We start from the raw sequence: 5,948 nt of genomic DNA on the forward strand, positions 1-5,948 counted from the left end.
TCTGGCATTCAGTTATTTGTTCATATTTGGACCAAGCTGCAATGAGGTTTGGAGCCAAGTTATCTTCGTGGAATCCAAGCTGGACATCAATGAATAGGTTATTGGCAATTAAATGCCATTTGATAGCATGATTGACAACACCGTACATCTCTGTGCTTCCCCGTCATTGAGGATAGAGTGGGGCCTCCTCCTCCTGTTAGCTTAATTGTCCAGCACTATTCACGACTGGATGTGGCAGAACTGCAGAGCTTAGGTGGTGGGATTACTTAACTCTGTCTGCAGCATGCATCCTATGTTGTAGCTTCACCAGGCTGGCATTTCATTTTTGCAGGTGTGCCCTGCGCAGATCCTTGCATGCCCTCCTAAGATATTTTGCATCAGTCTTTACAGTGGAAGAGACTTCGAACATCCCATTAATACTAAATAATATGGAGGATGAATTAAATCATCATCACTAGAGAATTAGTATTAGACAAACTAATGAGGCTAAAGAAAGATTCTCTAGAGGAAATGTTCAGGGATGATGGTGGAGGAATCCGGGCTATTGCCTGTGAGGTATGATCCATATGACTTGTTGTAAGAGGGTGAGGGGGTGTTTTTCCCCCGATTCTGGCAGGTTATTTTCGGTTAAAAGAGCCCACATCCAAATTCTCAGGAGGAGAGCCACCTTTCGTCCGTCCACTCAGCACATCCCTGTCACTGGAAGAGGTATGGTCTGTATGACAACGCCAGGCTCGACGAGTCTGTGAAAAATCTCTCCAATTGTGGCATAAGTCTCCAGATATTAGTGAGGAGAACTTTGTAGAGTCAACTGGGCAGGGTGCATCTTTGTGTTGTCTGATGCTCAGCTCGATGTCGAGTGGTCTGCCAGTTTTATTCTTAATCACCTTTCTCATCGTGGTTAGATGCCGCTGAGTGCTTTGCTGGGTCATTTAAAAGAGCAGTTATGGGAACTTCCGGTGGCGGCCATGGAGGAGTAGGTCGCACATTTGAGAGCTCCCGCGGACTTTTGGACCTTTTTCTCCCATTTTTCCCTGGATTGTATTGGATGAATCGGTGGAGAGTGAGATGCTGAGGCGAAGTCCCCCTCAAGTGCATGGAGAATTGGACCAGAAGTGGCCACGTGAGAAGACAACGTTTTATAAGAAAGACGCGAGCAGAGCTGGCAACGCGGGAAGACATGGCGGAGAAGCAGGGCCGCGGGGAGATGGCACAGTGGTCGAAGGAGCAGCGGTGAAGTTTTTTGAAGAGTGCTTCACCAAGCCTATGAAGGACATGCTGGACCTGATCAAAGCTTTGATTGATCAGGTGCTGCAGAATCAAGAAATCCACAGACGTGCGATCCAGAAGATGAAGAAAAAGGTGTCCGAGCACGAGGAATACATAACCGTGTTGGAGACCAAGGTGGAGGTGATGAATGACTGCAGAAAAGAATGCAGGAGAAGCTGGACGACTTGGAGAACAGGTCCAGGAGGCAGATCCCGAGAATCGTCGGCCTCCCAGAGGGCAGTGAGGGATCAGATGCGAGGGCCTATGTGACGAACATGTTGGAGAAGTTGATGGGCCTGAGGCGTTCCCACGGCCCCTGGAAGTGGATAGAGCGCATAGAGCCCTCGCGAAGAAGCCCCGAGCGAACGAGCTGTCGAGGGCGATGGTGGTATGTATGCACCGGTTCCTGGACGCGGAACACATTCTGCGGTGGGTCAAGAAAGAACGGAGCAGCAGGTGGGAGAATTGTGAGCTGCGTATTTATCAAGACCTGGGCGAGCCAGATTTAATTGGGTACAATCGGCCCTCTTTAAGAAGAGGGTGAAGCTTGGGATGCTGTACCCAGCGCGTCTGTGGGTAACATATGTTTAACATACTCTAGGTCAATCCGGCATAAGGAAGGGGGAAGTTTTGGGTATTCTAAAAGGCATTAAGGTGGACAAGTCCCCAGGTCCGGATGGGATCTATCCCAGGTTACTGAGGGAAGCGAGGGACGAAATAACTGGAGCCTTAACAGATATCTTTGCAGCATCCTTGAGAACGGGTGAGGTCCCGGAGGATTGGAGAATTGCTAATGTTGTCCATTTGTTTAAGAAGGGTAGCAGGGATAATCCAGGGAATTATAGACCTGTGAGCTTGACGTCAGTGGTAGGCAAACTGTTGGAAAAGATACTGAGGGATAGGATTTATTCAAATTTGGAAGAAAATAGACTTATCAGTGACAGGCAGCATGGTTTTAGGTACCTGGGGATTTAGGTGGCTAGGGACTGGGGCCAGCTCCATAAGTTAGATTTGGGCAGGGTGATCGAGCAAATGAAAGGGGGCTTCCGCAGGTGGGACATGCTCCCGCTGTCATTGGCGGGGAGGGTACTGTGAAGATGACAGTCCTCCTGAGATTGCTGTTTGTGTTTAAATGTCTTCCAATTTTTATCCTGAAGGCATTTTTCAGGAAGATGAACGCAGTGATCTCGGGTTTTGTATGGGCTGGTAAGGCCCCGAAGGTGAAGAAGGCACCTTCCGGAATGGGGGCGCGGGGTGGGGGGCTTGGCCCTTCCGAATTTGATTAATTATTACTGGGCGGTGAATAGATCGATGGTTAGGAAGTGGGTAGTGGGGGAGGGGTCGGTGTGGGAACGAATGGAGGCACCGTCCTGTCAGAGTACGAGTTTGGAGGCTTTGTTAACAGTACCTCTGCCGTTCTCGCCGGCTCGGTACACCAAAAGCCCAGTGGTGATGGCAGCCCTGAGGGTGTGGGGGCAATGGAGACAGTACATGAGACTATAGGGGGCATCGGTGTGGTCACCGATCTGTGATAACTACCGTTTTGTTCCGGACGGCTGGAGGGGGCTTTAGGAGGTGGCAGCGGGCAGGGATTGAGAGATTTGGAGATCTCTTCATTGAAGAGGGTTTTCCGAGCCTGGAGAGATTAGAGGAGGAGTTTGAGTTACCGGGTGGGAACGGATTTCGGTACCGACAGGTAGGGGACTTTCTTCGGAGGCAGGTTCCAAGCTTCCCTAGCCTCCTCCAAAGGGGACTACAGAATAAGGTGATGTCAAAAACAGGGGGCGAGATTCTCCACTCCCGCGCCGGTTGGGAGAATTGCCTGGGCCGCCAAAATTTCCCACGACGCCCGTCCGACGCCTTCCCACAATGCTCCCAAGAGGCGGGAATGGCCCCTTCGAGTTCCACGGGCCGCAGGCCGGAGAATCGCCCGAGACACCCAAAATGGCGATTCACCGGCACCCCTGCTATTCTCAGGCCCGGATGGGCCGAGCGGCAAGCCCAAAACGGCGGGTTCCCCCCAGCGCCGTCCACACCTGGTCGCTGCCGTCGGGAACAGCGTGGGAATGCTGGGGGGGGGGGGGGCGGGGGCAGCCTGCGGGGGAGGCGTGGGGAGGGGGGGGGGAGGGGGGGAGGAGGGGGGATCCTGCACCGGGGGGTACCTCAAATGTGGGGTGGCCCGCGATCGGTGCCCACCGATCGTCAGGCTGTCCTCTCTGAAGGAGGACCTCCTTCCTTCCGCGGCCCCGCAAGATCCGGCCGCCATTGTCTTGCGGGGAGGACTCGGAGAGGACGGTAACCACGCATGCGCGGGTGACGCCAGTTATGCGGCGCGGCCGCGTCATGTATGTGGCGCCGCCTTTACGCGGCGACAAGGCCTGGCGCGTGTAGATGACGCGGCCCCTCTCCTAGCGCATTATCGGGCCCTGAATCGGTCGGGATAGGCGCCGTTTCGCGCTGTCATGAACCTCGACGCCGTTCACGACGGCGTGGGCACTTCAGCGCGGGAGTGGAGAATCCCACCCAGGGGGAGGGGAGGGTCTTGGAAATATATGAGGAATTGATGGAGTGGGAAGGGGTCCCAATCGGGGAGGTGAAGAGGAAATGGGAGGAAATTGAAAGTTGGATTATGAGAAAAGGCCTTGAGGAGAATCAATTCATCTTAATTGTGTGCCAGGCTTTGCCTGGTCCAGTTCAAGGTGGTCCGTGGGGCTCATATGACTGTGGCCCGGATGAGTGGGTTTTTTTGTGGAGGTGGAGGACAGATGTGGGAGGTGTGGGGGAAGCCTGGCGAATCACATACACATGTTTTGGGCGTGTCCGAAGCTGAGGGGATTCTGGCAGGGATTTGCGGACGTCATGTCAGAGGTCCTTGAAAGGAGGGTTACCTCGAGTCCAGAGATGGAAATATTTGGGGTGTCGGAAGATCCGGGGGCCCAGTAAGGGAGAGAGGCCGACGTTTTGGCCTTTGCCTCCCTGGTGACCCGGAGACGGATTTTGCTGGGATGGAGGGACTCGGAGCCTCCAAAGTCAGGGGTGTGGGTCAGCGACATGGCCGGGTTTCTCAGGCTCAGGGGACGCTGACACAGAGGAACGCGATGCGCAGGCGCGCACTACGCAAGACCGCACCGCCCATGCGCGGTGGCGCAACGAACGCACTGACGTCACGACGTGCGGCAACTGTGGCTCCGCCCATTTAAAGCGGCAATATCCTGCCAAAGCGCGACAATGCCTACGCTGTGGCAGGTTGGGCCACTATGCTGCCTGCTGTCGAGCAGCTCAGCCTGCCAACTCGTACCCGTTTAACCAGCCTCGCAGAAACGTTCGGGCAATTCAACCCACGTTCACCGAGTCCGAACCCAACATCACACAGACCAGTGACACTGAGGACAGGGAGCCCTTCCGCGTTGCTGTCATCAACAAGAACAAGCTGTCCCTGAGTCGAAAGCACCAGCCGCTGTCAGTGCACAGCATTGATCCAGACGACGAGTGGTGTGCCACCCTGACGGTCAACCAATCCCAGATCAGATTCCGCCTGGACACTGGTGCCTCCGCCAATCTCCTCACATGGTCAGCATTCCAGACCCTGAAGGTTAAACCACCTATTCTGTCATCCAACTGTCAACTCGTTGACTATAATGGCAACGTCATCCCCGCCACGGGGTTGTGTCAGCTCGAAGTGACACACAACTCACGTAAAGCCATACACCCATTCGAAATCGTGGGCTCCTCAAAGGACTCTCTGCTAGGTGCACAGGCGTGCAAAATTCTCCACCTCGTTCGGCGTGTACACTCTCTCTCTCCAGAAGGCACGTCCGATTTCCCAGATGTAGACTTTAGGGCGCAGCTCAACTCAATCCTCACGCACAACCAGGATGTTTTCGAGGGCATGGGCACACTGCCTACACGTACAAAATCCGGCTTAAACAGGATGCCACCCCGGTAGTTCACGCACCTCGCAGGGTCCCAGCACCCCTCAAGGACCGCCTCAAGCAGCAGCTGCAGGACCTTCAGGACCAAGGAGTGCTTTCCCTGGTAACGGAGCCGACTCCATGGGTCAGCTCCATGGTGTGTGTCAAGAAGCCTTCCGGCGAGCTCCGGATCTGTAGAGACCCGAAAGACTTAAATCTCAACATAATGAGGGAACCATGCCCAAACGTGAGGAGATGACGTGCAAGATGGCTCGGGCAAAAATATTCACCAAGCTTATTGCCTCAAAGGGCTTCTGGCAGATTCAATTGGATCAGTCCAGCAGGAAGCTGTGCACTTTCAACACTCCATTTGGCAGATACTGCTACAATAGGATGCCATTTGGCATTATATCGGCCTCTGAAGTTTTCCATCGCATCATGGAACAGATGACGGAGGGTATTGAAGGGGTGCGCGTCCATGTAGACGACATCATTATTTGGTCCACCACACCGCAGGAGCACATCAGTCGCCTCCAGCGCGTCTTTAAACGGATACGGGACCAGGGCCTGCGTCTTAACCAAGCCAAATGCACTTTTGAACGAACCGAGCTGAAGTTCCTGGGGGACCACATCTCCCGGTTGGGGGTGCGGCCGGATGCCGACAAGGTGGCAGCCATCACGGCCATGCAGAAGCCCACAGACAAGAAGGCGGTGCTACGCTTTCTCGCAATGGTCAACTTCCTGGGGAAGTTCATCCCTAACCTTGCT

Source organism: Scyliorhinus torazame, chromosome 10 (assembly GCF_047496885.1).
Source record: "Scyliorhinus torazame isolate Kashiwa2021f chromosome 10, sScyTor2.1, whole genome shotgun sequence".
NCBI lineage: Eukaryota > Metazoa > Chordata > Chondrichthyes > Carcharhiniformes > Scyliorhinidae > Scyliorhinus > Scyliorhinus torazame.